This window comes from Osmerus eperlanus, chromosome 9 (assembly GCF_963692335.1).
Source record: "Osmerus eperlanus chromosome 9, fOsmEpe2.1, whole genome shotgun sequence".
In the NCBI taxonomy this organism is placed as follows: domain Eukaryota; kingdom Metazoa; phylum Chordata; class Actinopteri; order Osmeriformes; family Osmeridae; genus Osmerus; species Osmerus eperlanus.
Window position 1 is genome coordinate 10,313,774 of NC_085026.1, and position 21,670 is coordinate 10,335,443.

Sequence of the window (21,670 nt, forward strand, 5' to 3'; positions counted from 1 at the left end):
CGGCAGCCCTCACAACCCAATCAGCATGAGGCAATGAACACGATTGATGACAGTTTGGGCTTCGTCTGCGGAAAGAATCTCGACGGGGAAGCAGCCTCCTAGTCGGAAGCAAATTTCTTTTTTTCCTCCTCGCTCCCCACCACGGGTTTGCAAGATTTAATCGCCAGCCGGTTGTCTCCTGCAGGCAAGGGGATATTACTCAAGAGAATGCTAGCTGTGAGGAACAGGTAGTGCCACCATAACACACGTTCGAGGGAAGACGTAAATAGGGAAACAGGCAGTCAAAGCATTGAAATCACTGCTTATGGCGTAAACAGAAGAACTCTTTCATGTGACTACTCAACACAGCATTTAAAGGAGGATGGGCTGTATCATTCATAGTACACACCGATGTGAGGGTGTCATAGTGCCTGATGTCAACTCTTATCTTTTAATTAATATTTCCTTAAGTGTAAATATACATAAAGAGACAAGGTAAGGGCTCAATAGGAAAGTTAACACTTCAATCAACACATGAATGGGATTTACATTACAGAACATATAAGTTGCCTTGATCCCTAGCAATTGTCTTTTACAGTTTGATGAAATCATTCTCTTTACTATAATATCAACATTTCGGCTTGAGGAAACGATAAACCATAATTTCACCCACAAGCATCAATCAGGAGAATTAAAAAGTTACACATGTAGGAAAGCTTTTCTTATCGCTTGAATTGAATTTAACACTTTAAACAAGAAAGTGGCATAATCTCTGGAATTGTTGGGAACTAAGTAGAACATAAAGGATGTAGAACATGCCTTTGTTGGTTGTAAATTATCCCTGTAAACAGGACTTAAAAGCTCCCTTCCTGGCTGAGGGGAGATAAGGACATGTTCTTTTTATTCCCCTAGGACACTCCATTTTAGGAAAATCTCATTTGCAAAGGATCCCAGTCAATAACGAAGCATTATATATTTAGGAGGGGTAAACCATTGCTTTTTATCCCAAATAACCTTTTTTCCAGCAACTACAAAAATCATCCATAATGCATCCAACCTTTTTTTAAATATGAGAGTAAATGTTATCTGTAAAATTGTTTGACAATCATGCAAAATAGCTGTCTTGAAATATGGTGGAAGCAGAATACCAGGGACAGTACTATAGGATACACTACATTTATTAGTATTTACGACTATTTCAGACTCAAGTAAGTTTGAGAATAGAGTTAACTGTTCAACTGAAATCCCCTTTTTTGCTTGTCAACCCCCTTGTTAAATATGCTTGTAAAATCTTGAATACTATAAAACATTTATGTCAATTGTGATAAACAGGATAATGTTCATGAAAAGTCTTGACCTTGAATACTGTAACTCAATTTTCAGTTTTGACTTCATATACTAAAATATACATGTTCAATTAATATATACTACTACTTAGTGCTCTAGTGTCTCATAAGCCTTAACCCATGGTTCCCCTAATTCACAGACCACTGCTCTGGAGTCTGTTCATTTTTTTTATTAAATTGCTTCCCCAGTGTTAGTGGTATGGACAACGGCATGATGCTGCCCACTAAGATATCACTGACATTGGTAAGGAAGAAAATACAAGCCTGTTGTAAACCTATTTGATTAGTATAAAAGCTTTACATCCCTTTTTACTCTAGAAGATTGGGTCCAGATTGTAAATTTTCTGTTAGTGAATTTATTATTAATCAAATAGTTGGATTTGATCATTTAATATTGATTCACTCTCTTAGGAAGAATTGATCAAACTGGCCACATGTCATTTTGGAACAACAATTTCAGCAGGAAACTTAATTCGGAAGAAATGTCAAATTTGGGACATACACTAAAACATCCTTGATTGACATGCTCTAAAATGCAAGGTATATCATATAGTCTAGATTTTTAGAGACACTAACAGCATGCTAAATTGATAATCATAGGATCCCAACCAAGTAAATGTGTGTCCTTGAGATTGAGTTTCACAATGAGATTAGAGAAGATGTGGTGTTAATTTGTTTCAAATGACTTACTGTGTTCCAAGAAGGCCATTTCTGTAACCTTTTATTCAGCTGTTATAAGTCTCAATGGTTGACCTTAAGTGTAAGTTTCTCAGATAATAATGACTACAGACAAGGATATCAATACTGTAAATTCCATGACCGACATACAGTCTTAAGCAGCAAACCAGATGGCAAAGCTTTGTAAAGGACATAGGAATCAGTTTCACACATCAACTGTAAAAACAGAGGAACTGCCAAAAGGCATACAGTGTTAAAATGGTTTTCCAGTGTTCCAAAGCATAGTATTATCTTTCTCCAAATAGACACTGCAAAACCTGGGTGGAATCTTTTATGATATGATGTTGGATGCATGGCTTGGTGGACATTTTAATCTCAACCACGAGCTAAGAGGTCAATATTTCACATGTCTTATTACCTGAGAATGATATGAACATTTAAGGGCAGGGCCATAAAGCAGACCTGTCTTTTTATCCATAAAACACACAATAAAGTTACAATACCCACATATATGTGATTACTTCTGCAGCCTACTGATAAAAAAGCTTAAAGTTTCATATATGTCTATGATTTAGCCTGTAAATTAAGATGTATTTATTTGTCTTAAACTAAATATATTTATATTTGTGTTCATACATGGTGAATAAGAAGAAAAGGCCCAGCTCCATTTTTCTATCAACACATCTGTTCCTGGATGGGCCCTGGATGCTTTTTAAACTGGTGTGGAAAACAAAACTAAAACTAAACTATAGGAAAGCATTGTTCTTTGCATGCTACAACCCTGGATCAGTTGTTTATGCATGCCCATAAAACAGCAACATCAAAGTTCTAGATTCTTGCCAGCTGCAAGTTGTTAAAACAAGCAAAGGTCCTCTCTAGTCTGCTTCAACTTCAGCAAATAACTCATTTTGATTGGTCAGTCTACTAACCATGGATGGGCCGAAATTCCCTGATACCAATACATCACTGTGATGCAGGATCTTTGAGGAAGAGGATGACCACCCTTAGGCCCTCGTTGGTCCCAGTTTTTGCTTAGCTTGTACTCTTGAAGCACTCTACACCTACTGTACTGTATATTTACTGCTTCAATATAGAAACATGCAAATGTCATAGACTGTCTTGTGTTATGGAGACACAGAGGGTCTGTGTCTCATAGCTTGCCCCTTTTTTCTTGTAAAGACTTCTTGTTCCCATGGCAATGCCACCACCACCATGTGAGCATGTGCACAGACTAACACACACATTTTACAAGCACACGCACACACATACAAGCATGCACACACCCACACACACATCTCACGTCTTCTCATGGCTGTTCCTAGCAGTGTGTTTTTCGGAGTCCCTTTTTGTTCCTGGTAGAGTTAGGGTTAGTCACAGGTTTGTTGTCGGCTTTTGCTGCCCTGAGGTATTCGTGTCCAGTCTCAGTCTTTATGCTCAAAACAGCAGCAGTTTGAGAACTCTCAATGCTTCCCATGAGTCATAGGCAGCTCATCTTGCACTGCATCCTCATCAACTTCATCAAGGAGTAAAAAGCACATTCTCGTATCTATACGGTCACCCGTATAATATTTCTCACTTAAATAGTGTGTTTGGATTTTAAATTGGTGTTTAAAATGAGACATTCCACATGAAAAAGGGACACGGCGTAGCAGATCAACTTGGGCTGCACAGTTGTGCCTCATTGAAAAACTCGATCCCACTTATAAAGAAAATAGACCCCTTAAAAGGGTGCCCCTCCTAGAGAATAGGCCTATATAAAATATGTTTGCCACACACCATACCACAGTGTGTCAATGACTTATTCCCAGGGACAGCTGCGCTTGACGCTGGATTCCGAGGTGGAGCCGTCATTATAAATAATCTCGGAATTGGCCCGCACCTGTCAGGGCCCTGTGTATGTGGCACTTCCCCTGGGGGGATAATGATGCCCTTGGAAACTGATAAATGTACAATGTGTAATCGCAGGCGCTCCAGCCTAGGGTTTCTTCTAGGAGGAACAAAGCTTGAGCCCTGTGAGAGAGCGCATGTGGGTAGAAAAAGAAGATTCCCTTCCATTTGCGTGCACACACACACCCACACACACACTTTACAACAATGTTGTGAAAGAAGCCGAGGCAGGTAAGCTGAATGGCAACCAGCTTTATGATGTCAACACCTGAGGCATGGCCACGATAGAAAGGGGTTTGTTGATGGCCGATGCCACACGGGAGGCTGTGTGAATATCGCTGCCATCCTTCCTGTCCCTGTTGCTGTCACCACAACACCTCGCTTAAGCACCACCAATCACTTTCCCTTCTTCTTGATTGCTGCTATCTTTTTTCCTTTTCCTCATTCTCTTTATCTCTGTCTTTGTCTCCCTCTCTCTCTTTTTGTCTCCCTCATTCTTTTTGTCTCCCTCTTTTTCTCTCTCTCTTAGTCTCTCTCTGTGTGTGTCTCTTTCTCTCTCTCTCTCGCCCCTTTAAACCGTTAGCATGGACATTGGCTTCATGTTGCGGCTTAACACTGTGTGGACTTAATTCTATCATCAAATGGAATCTGCCAAGATAGGGATTGGAGTCCTTGTGGCCTTATATGACCACAGACACAGACACACACACATAGAGAGAGAGAGAGAGAGAGAGAGAGAGAGAGAGAGAGAGAGAGAGAGAGAGAGAGAGAGAGAGAGAGAGAGAGAGAGAGAGAGAGAGAGAGAGAGAGAGAGAGAGAGAGAGAGAGAGAGAAAGAGAGAGAGCCTTAGAACCACAGGTGGAATAGTTGTAGCTCTAGCATCTTAGGACCCTCAAAGCTGCAAGGTTATAGATGGTAGCAAGACACCCTGGTCTTCAAATACGGTTGAAAGGAAACTGACACACATGATTTATTACTAATAACTGCTATTTTCCCTTTTTGTAACATCTTCGGTCAGTTTTGCTTTACATTTTTCATTTCAAATGTTCATATATACCTATATACATAAAAGAAAAAGCATGGATGGATTGCACTGCTTGTTTGAAAAGTTCTGTACTATTGTTTGAATATTTTTGCGGAAATTAAAAAAGCTTCAGAACATCCATTTAGCTGCTAGCTTTAGCTCACTAAATGGCAAACAAGGAGTCAAACTCATTAACCAGACATGTTGATTGCCTGGCTCGACCCTGAAAGAGATCCGTCCACAGACAACCACACATTTCACCACAACCCAGTCCTCTTTGAATGGTGACTGGCAGCCTATACCCCAAGGGCAGCTATTAAGTGGAGAGGAGTTTAGGCCTGTCTTTGTCTGTCTTTCTCCTCTTTCACACAAAAAGAAATCTCATCTCCACAGATAATCATTCCAGCCCCCCCCCCCCCCCCCCCCCACCGTCAACCCAGAGACAACCCCGTGACCCCCTCTGAGATTAGGATCACCTTGAATTATTAATTTCTCTTTTTTCAGAGGCCAAGTCTGGCAGAGGCTCCTGAACGTCCGCTGGAGTATTTGGACGGTCACCAGGTCTGTGTCAACAGGCAAAATCTCTAGCCTAGATGAGATGATATGAGAGTCCCATGAGGTCACAGTGGTCTTTGTACTGATGGAGAATCAAATTTCCCCTCAATCTACAGACAGATATCCTGTCTGAGTATCCTAATTTTGTGTACAGAGAGAGCTGTTCTACAGATATTTTCGACAGGAGACCGCAGTATATTAACATGAAGCAACACATGACAGTGGGATTTTGTAATATTGACACCCAACCAGCTGAGGACCCTTTAATTTTTGGATGAAACCATCATGCCAACAACATCAAAAAAGCCTTTCTAAACTCTAAAATACTTTAATTTTAATTGTAATAAAACCCTTTCCCAAAGGAGGACTTTTGGCCTATATAATATTATTTCAATGAACCTGCCTAGTAAAATAAAAGTAAAACTAAAATACATATATTTAGTTGTTGGGCAGGATAGAAGACTCATAGCACATAAACTGATGATGGTTAGGCAACTGGAGGTTATTTTCATTAGCTTTAGAATTTGGATAATGTGTTGGTTTGGCATCTGTCCCCTAATTTAAATCCTCACAAAACTGCTAACATGATTTTCAAAAGAACTTTCATGTTCTTTTCCCATTCAGTGCTTTCGTTTCTGAACACACTTAACATTAACCCTTTGTGGGGTTTTTCCACTCATGGATCCCACTTGTCATTAACAACAAATATAGTATTTATTTCATATCTGTGTAACCTTGACTTGCCTCTGCCCCTGCTAGCAAAAACTTGTTAGAGAATACTCTTCTAGCAATCGTAAACTCTAGTGCAAAGTTGGCCAGACCAGAGAGAGAAAGTGGAGTTGGTCTGGCCCTGCTCTACATCCAGTTAATCCTCTCCACCCTTTGGAGGTGGAACCATTGCCTCAACATCTGCTTCTGATCGCAATCCCAACATTAGCAGGCGGGCCTTTCATTTCACTAATGTGAGCGGAGCTTGTACTGCCAGCAGTGATGCTGTAGCCTCTGGCAGCTCAGTGCCCAGCTCTGACCCAACTGGGCTGCACTTTAGGTGCTCTCTCCACAGGCAGCAGCTTAGGAACTGCACACATACCCTTCATACCTTTGACATCACACACACACATGCAAAATATAGTCCTTTTGAAAATAAAATAAAAATTACCAGGGCATTATGTAATAGGTGTATCACTCATCTGGGAATTCAGCACTGCTCTGCATGGTTCCAGTTAGAGGACATGTGAGATTTGGGACTCAGATGAAAGTGAAATGTTGTAGTACTGAAAAGTGCAGCCGAGCTATTTTATACTTCGACTCAGATGGAGAAATGATGAAAGAAGGAAGTATGGAAAAGAGTAAAGGAATAAGTAATAAAATACGTTGAAATGAGCTCCAGCATCTAGTAATGTCAGGAGGCAACATTTGCAGGCCTTGCATTTGCTTTGTATTTGTGTCTCTTACTTCTTGGCTTACATTTTTTCTAAAGGTAATGATGCCTTTATTCTTAATAGAAGTTCTCTGATAATCCACATATTCATGAGAATGAAACCACACCGCGGTGAAAACCCACAGCACATTGTGCAAACACCATCTTACTGACAAAAAAACACACATGCCAAGGGAGTCTAATAAAAAGAGAAGAGCATGCAGGCCACTGGAGCCCAGCACAGCCCCCGACTGTAGTTGGTGTTTTTAACACTAGGAAAGGAGGAGGGGGAGAGAGGAGAAAGGGGAAGAGAAACTTGGATCTAAATCAAAGCAGCTGGGGAGGCAGGGGGACAGTAAAGAGACATTACAGTTTCTTGTGTGTGTGTGTGTGTGTGTGTGTGTGTCAGAGAGAGTTGTTGGGTTGGCCAGGCCACAGACAGGTCACAGGTGGTGTGGAAGATGAGCTCTTTCCTGTCATCATGGTGCACCCCCATGAGCAGGCAGTTTACATTTTAGAAGAACAGGGTTCAAACCTCTGACGTCTCCCTGACATCCTCCAATCCTCCACTGGACTGTAACTCATTAAACGGTTATGGTTTAAGCACCGGGACTGTCTTTGTTATATCACAAATACACTGGATCATGCTTGGTCAGTACTTTGTATCAACAAAAAAAAAATCACAGTCATGTTGCATCCATTGTTTGGTATGACATGCCAAGCGCACAATAGCCACATGGCCATTTCCAAATTGTCAAGGAAAATTTCTTTACACATCATAAACATTATCCCGTGGATGTACTTGATCTTATTGGTGGTAAACTGAAAGAAAAAAAACACAGACACAATTGTGGAGAACCGTTTTAACAGGTTAAAACATCAAGGTTTGTCTCATCTTTTACATTCAAATCAGAGCTAGCAACCTGAGGAAAAATTGGGTCTTTATTTGTTCATACCTGGGATTCCATGGTATGAACTTGTTTGGTGCTTGGCTAAAAGCCCTGTTTTACTTATCTTAATAGTTGGAGCTCCAATTAAATGATTTCACACGTACATTAAGTAGCACTTTAGTTGCTCCTCAATGGGGGCCGGCAGTCCAGCCAAGATTAGATGTGACTGCATGATAATGGAAGTGCTAATGCGACGACACCGAGGTGCTTGCTGCGCAAAGGTCACGGCCCAGGCAAATTCTTAATCAGCTCGAAATGTCAGAGAGCTAACTTTGGGTCCAAATAAGGGCGTTTTCTGGTATTGACAGGCTGCCTGCGTAAACGCGATGCAGCTCTTGGCTGGCGTTCGGTGAGGAGTACAGCTGCATATGGAAGTGCCAAAACCTTAGCAATGTCAGCTCAAAGCATGTTTGTGAAAATGATATAAGAGGATGATCGTTTGACAATGAGACTAAGCAGTTTCGGTCAGATTTTTACAGTGGGTAACACTCTAAACTACATGAACTCCCATATAACTACATTGCAAAACCTATAGTAAAAACATTGTAGCTGCATAGGCATTTCTATTCAATTAATTGCTATTACATGTTAACAGTATAGGTTATTGCATGATGTAGAATGTAACAGTGAGAAGCAATGTGGTGGTGGTAGCTACATTTTGTTTTGGTACAGACACAAAACACAATACAAATGTAATTTGCGCATCATGAACACCAGAGAAAAGCCATTTTGCCATTCCAGGGAGACAACAAATATATTATGGTAGAGCAGTGTCACAGGCGAGATGTCATCTGATTGTATCTCATGACCCTGAACGCCTCTCCAACTTACAAGAAATGATGAGACATGCTCTGAAGTTGTCAAATGTTGCTGGTGAGCGAGTAGAGACCCATGAATATTCTCTCTCTCTCTCTCTCTCTCTCTCTCTCTCTCTCTCTCTCTCTCTCTCTCTCTCTCTCTCTCTCTCTCTCTCTCTCTCTCTCTCTCTCTCTCTCTCTCTCTGTCTAACTCACTCACTCTCACACACCTTTGCATGCCAATGTTTTGGCTCAAGTGGCAGCAATTTACATCCATTATCAACCCATGTCAAGCCTGTCAAGACACCATTGCCTACAATGTTTATTGCCTACAAAAGCAGGCAATAGTGTTTGTATATTTACTTACCAGTGACCAACTGTCCTTCTGCCTCAAATACCTGAGCAAGAACAGAAGTAGCACTCCAAAGTTTCTCTTGCTCTGTGTGTGCGTATGTGAGGATAGCGGTATGGAACACCCAAGTATCTGTTTGTCTCTGGGTGAGCTCAAAACAAACCCCCTGAGCCAGCACTGGAGCATGGAGCATGGCGCCCTGAACCCTGGCCCCAGACTTGTCTCCCGAGGAGCATTTACCAGACATGAACCTTCCGTAAATCTCACTTATTTATTGGAATAAGCAACTGCATCCCAATGACAAACCATGTTATTAACAGAGCTGTCAAATGAACTTGTGTCTGTGATGTTCCTAGATGTTTTGAAAACCATTACGTAATATTTTGTTTAGCAGTATTTGTATTTGTACAATATGTGTGCATCGTTGCCTTAATATGGGGAAAGCATCCTTGGGTATCGGGTATTGGGTATTGAAAGGCTCTGTATACATTTAAGTTATGATTATGATTATTATTATATGTATTGATAACCCTTGCAGTAGTGATGTGGTTGATAATGCTGGGATCTCACATCCATGGCAGTGGTCTGTGTAGCATATTCTACCTAAATCACCAATTCCAATTTGCCAATTTATAGAATATGGTTGTCATTTTAGGTGAAAATTACATTAGACTGAATGACAGAATTGAATACACACATACATGTACAGTATTACATCTACATTTACATTTAGTCATTTGGCAGACGCTCTTATCCAGAGCGACTTACAGTAAGTACAGGGACATTCCCCCAGGCAAGTAGGGTGAAGTGCCTTGCCCAAGGACACAACGTCATTTCGCACGGCCAGGAAACAAACCGGCAACCTTCTGATTAACATCCCGATTCCCTAACCGCTCAGCCATCTGACTCCCAATTCATTCATTTAGCAGACGCTTTTATCCAAAGCGACTTCCAAGAGAGAGCTTTACAAAAGTCACTGATCATAACAACGAGATAGCCCCAGACATTGCAGGTATCCAAAACATGAAGCATACATTGTGAAAAACCAAATAAGTGGTCAGAACTGCAAGAGCATGTAGTTAAACAAGTTACAATTAAACAACATGAACCTCAAAAGTGCAAGAGTGTACCTGTAGAAAAGCAATCAACAATAATATATTTCACAGCGAGTACAATAATTTTAAAACAGTTACAACTAACCAACAAGAGCAACAAGTCTCTCAATAAGAGTCATTTGTGATCCTGGAGGAAACTGACATCAGGTCCAGCAAATAATTCCTAAGTACCGTTGTACTCCCGGAACAAGTGCGTCTTGAGCCTTTTCTAGATGGTGGGGAGACAGTCAGTGTCTCTGATGGAGGTGGGGAGTTGATTTCACCATTGGGGGGGTCAGACAGGAGAAGAGCTTGTGTTGGGACCGGGCGCTCTTGAGCGGTGGGACCACCAGACGGTTGTCAGAAGAAGACCGTAGGTGGCGGGTGGGGGTGTAAGGATGGAGGAGAGACTTGATGTAGTCGGGTGCAGTCCCGTTCACCGCTCGGAAGGTCAGTACCAGGGTCTTGAATCTGATACGGGCCGTGATGGGAAGCCAGTGGAGGGAGATGAGGAGCGGGGTAACATGGGAGCGTCTGGGTAGATTGATTATGCACAGTGTAAGGGTGTGTTTTCCATCACTGTTTTCCATCAAAACAGTGATGTTTTGATGGAAATAATTCCATAGTCTATCACTGTCTGTGCTCTTCCATCAGAGTAGCCTACTCGTTCTGAATAGGGACTCAACTGAAATCAGCCCCCTCTTAAGGCATGCCCAGTGAGAGGCCTTCTCAGTCAGGCAGTTCTATCTTTGATGAGCAGTGCAATAGTCTTCCCTTTTATCCCACTTCTCGGGAACTTTAAAAGATTGTCCTGGTGATTTAGGAGGTTAAGTGCATGTTGGAGACCTCATGGCCAAATACATTTTAAAGACAGATCTATAAAGGTATTTTTCAACCCGAGAAACACAATACTATTACTCATGCTGAGGACGGAAGTAGCAAATAAAGAAATCGAAGTGCTTTTTCCATGTGCTAAACCATAATAGTCGGCTTACTTGGAGACACATTCATTCTAGTTTTAAGACCAATCTTTTTCACAATATGGACCACTGAAAGGACTCTTCTAGCTCCACACAAGGCTTTAATCCATGCCAGAAATACTGCATTAGCTGGGGTAAAAACTGCATTTCATTATTCCACTTTTTTGTCTGACCTTGTGTGTTATGGTTAACAGATTCTGTTCAATGTGGAGAATAAGTCACTGGCAACTCACTTATGTCCATGATATAGTTTTATATTGCCTTTTGTTGTGTATTTCAGTAAAAGCTCTGTATAAAATAAAGGATTTCATTTCAATCACATAAACATAGCACAGGACAAGGACCTCTCAAAATGTTTAGTGAGGGGTAAGAGGAGTTGGGCATGGTATGAGGGGGGCTGGAGGCAAGGCAGACAGGGTGGATAGGCAGGCGGACGGGTATCTGGGCAAGAAGCAAAGGAGACAAAGTGATAACAGGCAACAAAACAAGTCCTATATGACCGTGTGCATGTGGGTAGATAAAGAATATTTAACAAAACAAAACTATGGATTGGAACAATACTTGGCCTTGAAATATGATGTCAAACAAGTTCATGAGAACACCAGAATGGAGAAGAAAAACTACGATTGATAAACAGACAGAGAGAGACTGGCTTACATGAAGGCAGAAGTGGACGGTGGGCGCAAAAAGATGGCAATTCCCCCAAAAAAGTAACATCTTTATATTTACCTTGAAATGGGAAAATGAATGTTTTGAGCAATTGCTCCTCCACAAGAACAACGTACTCTACGTGGCATTTGATTTAAAAACAGAAGCAATACAAACATACTCAAAGGAAAAAGCTGTGTTGTTTTTGTGAGAGTAATTTTATTTAACCAACTGCAAATGCTGAATGTATTTGGATATACTGGATTACATTACAAATTACAAAAATGTGATTTGTATTCACTGACTGACTACATTGCAAAGTAATCTGACCCAACCCTGGATGGGATTTGTAAGTTGAAGACATGAATTGTAAGTGGTTGGAAAACTTTGCTATTAAACCACTTCTACCCAAGAAGTTAGGTTCCGTGGTCTAGGTCATGTCAAGGTTGTTGGGTAAGAATCGATCAGTCTGTTAAAGTGGGGAAGCAAAGCACACATTCATGTGGAACTCCTTTTGTATAAATGTTTTAGAGGGCTTGGCAACATTCACAAATCATTATTCAAGTGGACATGAGAGGCTATGTTGAATGGACAACCATCTAGGCTCTTACTCTTTAAAGTTGACTGAGGCGTTTGACAGTCATCACTATTTTGTATTTTATTTTTAAACACATAATAACCTTACCCCTATAGTACCCAATATCCAAGACATAATTAACGCTGATAGCCATATCTTCGATTGCACAGTCAAGGTGTATTGAATGGTTCAAAGTGTATCATAAGTAGAATCTATTAACCTTAACGTAGCACAATGCACAAGTCAATGTACCTTAATGTGAGCCCTTGGCTTCCTTCCCAAAAACCCTCTGAGAGGAAAACCTATATTGTATTTGGGGGGGAAATGCCAGTGATACGTGCCAAGACAAGCAGTGTCAGCGGGCATTCTCTAATAACCAACCCTCTAACTAGAAGGGTGGTGGGAGGCAGAGAGAGGCAAAACCAAACAGCCCTTAATCCAAGTCTGGTTCTTTGGATTCTGTCAGCCGTAGTTTCCTGTCATCTCTGATAACCTGACCAGTCTCGTAAATCAAATGTCGAGAGTTCAAACAGCGCTCAGCGATTTGTGTGTTTGAAGAAACTGTATATGCATATGAAACTGTAGATGCTGAAATCCTAGGAACTGGGTGTGTGTTTGTGTGTGTGTATTGTGTGTGTCAGGCCCCCCTAGGACTTGATTTATTTCCTGGTTCAGTTTCAGGTTTTTGGTTTGAACAGTTGGTCTCTCTTAGACTATTGTTTTACACCCTATCCCAGGGAAGATGACCTGTAATGGAATTTCCCAAATCTGGATATGAGGACACAGATGTCATGATGGTTTCTTATGGGGTAGAGACGGCAACATGTGTTCACCGCATGATTGAGTTCTCTGGTTGACCCAGAGTGCACTATAGCCCAGCAGGGAACAATATTGAGGCTATGAGCCTTGGCTACACATCAACAAAGAAAAGGCAATGCATTTCATAACATCCATGGTTTTATTGAATCAAATGTCCTGACATGTCAAATGTTAAAAATAACTCAATATCAAGTTAACTGTGAAAAGGTCGTGCTGCATTGATGCTCTGGGTTAGCTAGCAATGTAAAGGCCTCTTCCCCCTCAGGGACTTGTAGAGGGCGGAACTAAGCAGGAGTCCTGTAATTGGATCAGTTATTTATTTAATTGTTTACCGAAATATTAATAATGGTTCAGCAATGTGTGGACTAGTACATAAATGTGAGATTGTGGCCAGGTTATCTTGTGTTTAGCAAGCGTTACAGTGGCACACACGTTGTTTCGGGACATGCTAGGTGACTTACAGAGTACTGAAGCAAAACAAAGGAGAGATAATGATGCATACTGCTACTGATGGTGTGATGTTTTGTTTGACTTAGTATTTACTGTAAGACAACAGGGTTGAGTTGTAGCCATCCAAATTATGCAAACTAAATACTACACACTTGTTTATACCATCCATTCATTTATTTTGCCCATAATGAATCCTAACTTGCTAAAATTACAACAGCACCTCTCAAGTCATCTATTTACAAGATGTTTTCTTCAAACTACAGTATGTAATATACAACCTTCTGTTAACAATTAATTCCAGGCATCCATCGTTCAGATGATGCAGTAAATTAGGAAAGACTGTAAAATATGCAAAGACAAAATATATTTCATCATTATCATTTCTTAAAAGTCTACAAAAACATCAAGGTAGAGCAGCACTACCTCTTTCTTATGCTGCCTTGTCGTGGTAGCATCTGGGAACCACGTTCTGCAGTAAAGGAGAGGCATGGATGTATTTTCTTTCATCCACAAGTACCTGATAGAACCAATGCTTATTTATATATTTATGTTTGTAATGTCCTGGGTGAGGTGATTAATCATTTTTGCTGTTTAGCAGCTGATGTTTAGATTGCCAATACTATTCACGTCCCTGTGCTTACAGAGAGGATGTCCATCACCACAAATCCTTCAGAGAGCAGTAATTACTAAAGAACACACTGTACCAGAAGCCTTAGTGGAATCAGAAATAGTGTCTCATTAACTAAGGCTGAAAAAAAACCGTATAGCCTATAGGTCTGAATGTGTCAATCCTTTTTGAAACATTTGACACCAACTGTTGGATGCACACTGTATACACATGCACAGGGAGCTCACTTATTTTAACTATGCCCAATTGATCCAGGATTGAAGTACAAAGCGTGAAAGGTTTTGGCCACTTTCAAAAACATTTCAAATATTTTTGGGGGCTTTCTGGGAATACTGAACGGCCCTCTCACAAATTTAAAAGCACCCAAAAATGAATTGAGAGGGCCGTATGTGGGCCTGGGTATGGGACCTACATGGGCAAAATGGACTGTGAAGCACCATACTGAGTGATGGAGAATCAAGGGTCAATTATGTGTTTTACAATGTCTATTTTTACATCGGGTAAAATGTTCAAACCAGCCGCCCAAAGGCACGTTGCCTTTACACTTAATTATGTAAGTGGGCAGCTTGGTATGGAGAGCGCGTTAGCTATGTCTGTGGCAATGTAGAATACAGTCTGACATCAGGCTTTCAGGTCTCCCCTGTTCCACCAACACATTTAATTGTTTCTAGATAGCCAGACATGTCAACATTGAATTGTCCTGTCAAACATGATCTTTCCTGAAAAGTCTTATACAAAAAAACTGAACATTCGGTGTCTGTGATTTTCTCCTAATACAGAAACAAGCGGTTATGTGAAGAGAACTCTCCCTGTACTGTACTTTTACATGGGGCCTTTGCATATGTCTGGTGGATCCAGATAATACAATTATCAGGTTAGAACCAGATGGTAGCTTCATTCACTTTGTCTATTTACATCTCCAAAGGGATTTTTTCGGATATGTAAACTGTATTATAAAACTTGTTACGGTTGCGTATTAATATGAAGTTGATCAATGCATCAATATACTACGTGTTGAGCAGTTGAAACTTTATTGAGCTGGCACTTAACGCAGTATATACCTTCAGTCCCATTGTGTTCCGTAATGCACTCCACAGAGTTGAAATATGATCTAATTGAATAGACATGTAGCCTGATCACACCAGTCAGCACTTAATGAAAGGTTTAATAAAGCCAGAATGGCACCATCATCAGGCATGTCTGAAGACGCAGTGTATTCATTTTCCCGAGGGAAATTCCACTTGATTCCCAGAGACAGCTCCTCTAATTAAATGCATCTATATTTTTCAGTTATATTTATAATTTTTGTAAGCTGTGCTAATGCACTTACTGTAAACATTTAGAAGATATAACACTGTATATTCCTCTCATGATAAATGATTACAAATACTTTTTAACCTAGAATAAACTTGTGTGCTAAGACTTACCACCATGCTGTGTCATCTTTGTGAAATGTGTCTTATTGCTCAGGCACACACACTACCGTACAGTATGTACTGTTGCATCTATGAATAATGGAACTGGCATGCTTCCTAAGGAACAGTGTCGTTAACATAATTGTTATGCTTAGTTACTACAGTACATTTATGTTGATGCAGCAGTTTTAATTTTCCCCTTACTTAATTCAGTGCCCCAGGCTACTTGAAGCAGTTTAGCTCTGTTGGCCTTTTGTTTCATCCTGAACCCTCCTTCTAGGTCACTGTTGAGATTCAGAAGTTTACATGTTCCTATAGATATACAGTACACCCATGAGCCAAAACATTATGACCACATCCCTAATATGCTGTTGGTTCTCCGTGTAAGTTGGCAGGTGGAGCCACAGTAGGAGGGACTTGTCTGTCCAGCACATCCTCAATCAGAATAACATCTGGGGAATGTGTAGTCCACGGCAACACATTGAACACTTCATCCTCTTCTTCACTGCCATCAGGGAATTACCGTTGTCATGAAGGACTTGGTCTGCAATGATGTTTAAATAGGTGGCACATATCAAACTGACGTCCACATGAATGGCCCAGCAGAGTAGTGCCCATAACATCACACTCCCTCCACCGGCTTGTTGTCATCCCACTATGTATTCTCTTGCCATCCCTTCCCCAGGTAGACGGTGCACATTCAGTGTATTTGGATAGCCTTTCCTCTGAAGTTGACATTTAATTAAAGTTATTTACAACAACCAGGCACAATTTCTGAAAGTGATAGATACAACAGTCAAGGAAGGGTTAAATGGTGATAAATGGTGAGAATCTTTTTTTTATTTTAGATTTTGTAAAGCCGTCTGGCGTCTGCTTTTAATGACAAATCCCTTTATCTAAACTCAAGGTATGTTTCTCGTAAATAGGCCACATCCATGAATAGTTGATCAGAAAATGAAAAGTACATGTTAATGTCCTCTGTCTTTGAACAGCAGACCAGATATTTCATCACATCTTATGCACATATGCAAAGTAGGTCTACTTTGGAAATAGTTGGCAGATTCTCATCACTGTTCTTCAGATCACAGCTCCTGATTCCAGTTTTATTTCCAGCCAGTAATTCTTCAGGACTGTTCATTAGCTGTTTGGTTGGGCATAACATGCAATACTTTCTAAACTGAAAGGAAAGCTGCGTAAATAAACCGGTTGCAACCCCGCTCTATCTGTAAACATATTTATTAACTCAGGCCTCTAATCTAAGTAAGCAGAATAAAATGCCAATATTGAATGTGCTTCATGTAGTTATCCTAGGGCCTACAGCCTTAGGGCTCAGTCCATGTATGTCTGTCTTTGAAAGTCTTGGAGTCAATACTACAGGCCCGTATTGATTAACGTAACTGGGTGAAGACAAGAGTTCACACTGCCCTTCATGGCTATAAGTAAGGATCCAGCCATCACTGATTAATTAGCGAGGCTTTGCTGCTCTTGCTTCCCAAAAATACTCTTTGAAGTTTTGAGTCAGCACTTGTGTCTCCCTGATAAATAATTAATTTCTAATGTTGGTTCGAGAAGTAGCGTTCATTCGGATTCCCAAACTCCAGACTGCTGTCTCTGCAATCCTTTGTCAACAATTTGAAAACATAAATGCTGTTTATGCTACATACATGGTTTACAGATCAGTCATCGCCCAGACATCATCTTAGATGTCATGTAAACGGGTATATGCTCTTGTGTAACCGGAAATGTGGCAAGCAAAAATAAATATTAAGCATTGTACAACACTATGGCAAGATTGCTCTGTGATGACAAAGTCTACACATCATGAACCTGTTGGAGGGGAGAGTGTTCTTTCCCCAGAAATGTATACTCTCTCAACACACACACACACTTTACTAAACAGGAAAACTACCAGCCCTTGGGTCCATGAAAGCAGCGATGTGGGGATATGGTGCATGCTGCAGTGGTGCAGGGAGACCTTGACGCGGTTTTGGATAAACAGGCCAGATCTCTGTGAGAGAGGCTCCTCCATCCATGATCCAGCTGACACAACAGCTGGCAGAGAGCTGCTGGGGCACGCACCAGTGCATGTGATAAGCGTGGTCCAAACTCAACCAGACTGGACAGGGCCAGACACAGATGGTGAGTGTCCCTGCACACACACATGAATAAACATGCAAACACAGAAATACACAACTGCTGGGAATCTAAGGAAGGGGTAAAGCGCTTGGACGGTTTCCTAGTGAAGTTGATCTTCAAAAACTGATCTTCAGTTTATGGTTTGATAAATTATTAATTTAATGGCATAACACACATGGTTTGGTTTATACATATGCATTTTATTCACAGCAGATGCTTTTATATTTTAAGTGGGGTTTAGTTCATTTCTATTTTATTTAAATCAAGGGGTTGAATTCTGAAAAAGTTCAGGAGAAATTAGTACTATACTGCATTCACAGGCTAAATAACTTTTTTTAAATATATTTTTTAAAGAACATTGACATCAATTCTCTGACATCTCTTTTGCATGTGTGGCAAGTAAGGGTCACATTTATTGTTAATTCTGTCTGGGTTTGCCATTGGTTTGCTCAGAACCATGGCAAAATTGACTTCCATTGCTCCTGCTAATGAAACAAAGGTCAAAACCTCTCAGTGATTGTGACGTTTTAATATATTCAGCAGAGGGCCTTTTTAGCACTGTTTGTTTTGATCAGTCGTTAATGCCTTATTCACCCTCTATCATGTGTAACTGATTGAGACCATTTTAATATGTTTCCAAGGTTGGATTATTCATTAAGCATTCACATAATGAATCAATATCTAAATCGGCCTTTGGCACGGCTTCAGCATGCAAAATGATGAATGGATTTCCGTTAAAATGTGACATTTCAAAGGTGACAATTGTAGCCTACCTTCTTAGGCCAGATGGGATGTAACATGAAAGTCTACTCTGGCTGTTTGAACAATCCGATTCCATGAAGTTTATATCTAAATCAATGGTTTTCCGTTTTGACCCGTAGGCTGTTAATAACAAGTGCACCGTAACGAAAGTTTGAAAATGTGTTCGTTTCATGGATATTTTCTCAAGTTAACGGCACAGATGCAAACCCAATCCAATTAGGGACAACTGATAGAAAAATATGTTGCCAAGATCTCAATCAAATTAATTTAAAAATCCGCCTACTGCTCCGTGAAAATCGTTCCTGTGTTTTAAAACTGTCAATCCACGAACCCTTTCCTTTGGTGTTGAATGTTTTACAAACAGACTAGGTGAGGGGTAAGGTCGGGTAAGGTTTTACTTGTTCCATTGATCGAAATGAGCAGCTCCATCCATCAGGGCTGTCCTGGATACCTGGATACCTAACAAGCTGACTCACTGTCCAAAGCCATACCAAATCAAATATACCAAACAAGCTGACTCACTGTCCAAAGCCATACCAAATCAGATATACCCAGTGTGACGATGACCTCGTGTTCACTCTTCCATACATACAATCCATTAGCGTCGGGTATCATGCTGATCACCTAATATTCAATCCACACAGAAATCACTGAAGCAGACTCAAAAATTTAAGCGTGTAATTAACTATGAATAACTAATTGACAACTTCCCATGTTTGAATTAAAAACATAAATGGTGTGAAAGTTGGCAAGTTTGTTGATTTTACCAAAGAGTACTTAACAGTAAATCATTTTATATTTTCTACCAGTTCTACCAGTATATTTAGTTTGTACATAAAAAGGGGACATACTTAACCTTGTTTACAATTATATTTAATGACATGTAAATGTAAACTTACAATACAGCCCTGTCTTGTGTTTTGCATAAGAGTTGCATAGCAATTTAGCAGGTAAGATTATTTCCTCAGTATGCATGTACAAACATTATTATTTTAGTAGATGCTTTTATCCAAAGTGAAGTACAAGTGCATACATTTAGTAAGCCTACAGCAGATAATCAAGGACTAGAAGTGCACAGTTCTGACAGTATTACATGGTTAATACCAAACAACAGTCAATGTTTTGAAAGACACTGTGCAACAACATAATGTCTCAAATTCAACAATACATGCGGTACTGAACAGATAAGTGCTTCTTAGAGTGTCCTCGAGATTAGTCCAGTCTAAAAGGTGTGTTTTCAAAACTCTCCAGAAGGTCAGCAGCAATTGAGTTGCATGTAGATGAGCAGGGAATTCATTCCACCACTTTGGAGCAAGGAGAGAATTGCCACAGGCTTGATGAGAGGAACATGTACAGTAAATCAACAGATGTCACCTCCTGTTGCTTTCTTCCAAGTAAGAATGTTAGCAAACCAGGTGTGTATTCTTTAAAACTAACATGATTCCAAGTTGGATTTGGAAAGGTTGAATATCACAAACTGAACAAATATTCAAAACATGGTCAGTGATGTCATGTCAGATCCTGTTCCATATCCTACATGGCTGACTGTAGTTCTGAGAATATGTAAACACTTGGGTATATACGATTACAGACAGATTGCTGGTTTGGACCATGGGATAGCAAGTGCAGTGTTGTTCTTTCTTCACTGATGTGATTTTAAGGGGGATCTTCCAGCTGTGATTACTGGAGGTGTCAAAGAGTTTGATTGGGACACTGCCTGAGGTCTGACGACAGGGAGTAGTCTGCATGTCCAGGTGCTGGCCTCAGGTTAGGGTTACCTAACCCTTCCCCTACATACCATCACCAGATATGTATTTGTTTTTGCATCCGTTTTTTGTCTATAGGTTATAGGTTCCGACAGTTTTCCTTGTTATGCTACAGTATGTAATTTGGGTATTTACAAACTGCAGATAAGGACATTTCTGATCTTCTAAACATTTTGTTAAACAATACTTTCTTCTTCCCAAAAATGCCAAATCAATTCAATCTAGTCCTGCCCCTTGCTACCCTTCATTGCACACTCAACTCAACAGTTTCCTAGTACCGTACAACCTTCTTTATGTAGGAAAATTGCCTCACTCAGCCCATAAATCTCCTTTATATCAACCTATAACACTAAAATGTGGCAGTTATCACTTGTGAAAGTTTTATTTAGATTTGTGCAGTATTATAGCATTGTCGCAAATCATATTTGTATGTCTTTTAGGTGGTTGTGGTATTCACAAAGTGACAGTTCCAGGACAGTCTTACACATAATGATCACAGCAAGGCCATTCACCATATCAGCCAGTGGTCCTTGTTCAGGGGCACCTTGTGTCATGCGCTATAATAGAACTTGATGTCTTCATGGCGACTGCATGAGTGTCATTCTTATCACATGGGAAGGTGTCTGTGACAGCTACTTGTGTCACAGATGATGATTGACACATATCATGCCACAACTGGCTCATCATGCAGAGGCATGTGAGCCCATCTGTTACTGTGACCTTAGTTGTGTTGCTTCCTGAGTGGATTTCTTCTGCTTTAGATTAAGGACCTCTTCAGTGTTTAATTTCTTTCACTCTTTCTTCGAATGACGGTTTCAGTATCTCTGACATCGTAACATGTATTTGCAGTGTCAGACTAGAAGTGCACATTCTGTATGTATTTCCTTTCTTTTATGTTCGTGTACCCTGCTCACTTACACATTTGACAAAAGACAAAAATAAACTTAATGTACTGCAACTAAGTCTTCAACTTTGACTTCAACTGCTAGACTAGTTGTTAAGAGTTGTGACATGATATGATTCAGAAGCAGCCCCAGATCACACTCCTTCCAGAGTTCCATTCACAACACATCACAAGCTAATATACAATCAGTAGGAAATCAAGATAAATGGTTGAGAGGGTCGGTAAACCTACTTTGAACACAACACTATGAATCCTCCTAATGTGGCAGTAGAGATAGCATTTCTATTACCATACCGGTCATAAGCAAAGATTCTTTCTTATATTTGAACTGCAGCAGGTTTTATTGGAGTGTGCTGAAATGCTGAATATTCTAGATATAGGGAATACCATAGCAAATGTCTATTCATTATTTGATTCCAACTTTCACATGCACTCCTGGATTATCAATCATGCAGGCCAACAGTGTCATAAGAATTGGCAGTGATGACCAAAATATATGCCAA